The 1,887-nt window shown below is 41.2% G+C and overlaps 1 pseudogene; it reads left to right on the top strand.

The window, feature by feature from the left end:
• Positions 1–1,555: 1,555 nt before the first annotated feature.
• On the top strand, positions 1,556–1,680 carry LOC115215327 (annotated as a pseudogene).
• The last annotated feature ends 207 nt before the right edge of the window (positions 1,681–1,887 follow it).

Here is a 1,887-nt window from a genome sequence, read left to right as displayed (position 1 = left end):
TTTCTCACTCAACTGTGCCCCGCTCATAATAACCAAGGTGGTCAGATGTTAGGGGTAATGTGGTTGCAGAAATTGTCAGATAGTTATGACTGGGTTCTCCTGCTTGTGTTGCATGGCGCTGGCTCCTGTTGTCAGATAGGGTTTTCCAGCAGCCACCCTCTTGACCCAGGGCAGCACTACCTCCTCCAGGCACTTGATGTAGGCCTCCATGTTGAGTCTGAGTCCATGTGGAAAGTTGAATGGAGGCATAACATCATCATCACTACTGATGACTTGAAACACCATGATGTTGACTGGATGTTTGATTTTTATCACACTTGGTACATGGAGTCCTCAGATTGACACCCAAACACTCTGAAATGTTCATACTGGAGCTTCCAGCATGAATGCCAAGCTGTACAGCATGTCGTTTCCAAATTTCTGGCTGAGTGGATTGCATCATTGTGCTGTTTTTCTCACAGATGGTGCCCAACTGATCCTACTATGCTCTGTGGTCAACAAAATCAAAAACAAACAATGCACATAAAAGCAATTAAAATTATATAAAATGGCAACAATTTACCCATTGCACCCTGTATATATATGTATATATAATCTAAATATCATAAAGATGATAAAGAAGAATGGCATTCATCAATAGACTTCACTAGGATTAAATAGTAGGTTGTTTCTAGTTGGATTTAAACTCAGAAGCAACAAGAACAAGGTTAAAATTTATTGTATTTTCTAGTATACAAGACAAAGTTTTATAGGTTGGTCTCCAACCACATGCTTCTGGGTTCAGTCCCAATGAACTGACCAAAGCCTTATGAATGGATTTGTTTATTGGAAACTGAAAGAAGCTCCTTGTGTATGCGTGTATATATATATATATATCATCATCATCATCGTTTAACGTCCACTTTCCATGCTAGCATGGGTTGGACGATTTTGACTGAAGGCTGGCAAACCAGATGGCTGCTTCAAGCTCCAGTCTTGATCTGGCAGAGTTTATACAAATGGATGCCCTTCCTAATGCCAACCACTCCGATAGTGTAGTGGGTGCTTTTTACGTGCTACCGGCACAGGGGCCAGTCAGGCAGTACTGGCAATGACCTCGCTCGAATCTTTTTACATGTGCCACTGGCACAGGTGCCAGTGAAGCGACGTTGGTAACAATCACGCTCGAACGGTGCCCTTTTACGTGCCACGGGTACGGAAGCCAGTTGGCTGCTCTGGCAATGATCACACTCGGATGGTGTTCTTGGCACCCTGTATGTATGTATATAAATGTATGTGTACTGTGTCTTTGACCTCGTGGTTCTTAGCAATGTTGTTTGTTTCTAGTCTTCCATGAAAAATATACCTGGCTATGGAGAAATATTTATCTTGCTTGGAAACAATTAAGAGCTGTTTACAGGAAGGGCATTGAAAATCTGACTCAAAAAATTGTGTCTGACTCATGCGAGCATAGAAAAGTGGATGTTAAGTGATGATGGTATTAGCATATGTGTGTATATATATATACTTATATGTGTATGTGTGTGCATGTATGAACCTGTGTCTGTGTGTATATGCCACTTCTCGGCCTTTTGGCTAAAATCAAAGTATAATATCTCTTCTTATCAACTTAATAATCTAATATGGTCCCTATTTAGGGCCATCCATATTAAACTGACTTTTAGAAGAAGGCAAAGAGTTAGAAGATGCAAGCATGGCGGTATGGTAAGAAGCTTACTTCCCAACCACATGGTTCCGGGTTCGGCCCCACTGCACAGCAACTTGGGCAACTGTCTTCTACTATAGCTTAGGGCTAACCAAAGCTTTGTGAGTAGATTTAGTAGATGGAAACTGAAAGAACCCTGTTGTATATATACATATATGCATATGTTTGTTCCCCAACCATCA

The sequence above is a fragment of the Octopus sinensis genome, linkage group LG8 (assembly GCF_006345805.1).
Source record: "Octopus sinensis linkage group LG8, ASM634580v1, whole genome shotgun sequence".
NCBI classification, from domain to species: Eukaryota; Metazoa; Mollusca; class Cephalopoda; order Octopoda; family Octopodidae; genus Octopus; species Octopus sinensis.
Note: the sequence above shows the minus strand (reverse complement) of the source record. Positions and strands in the feature narration are given on the sequence as shown.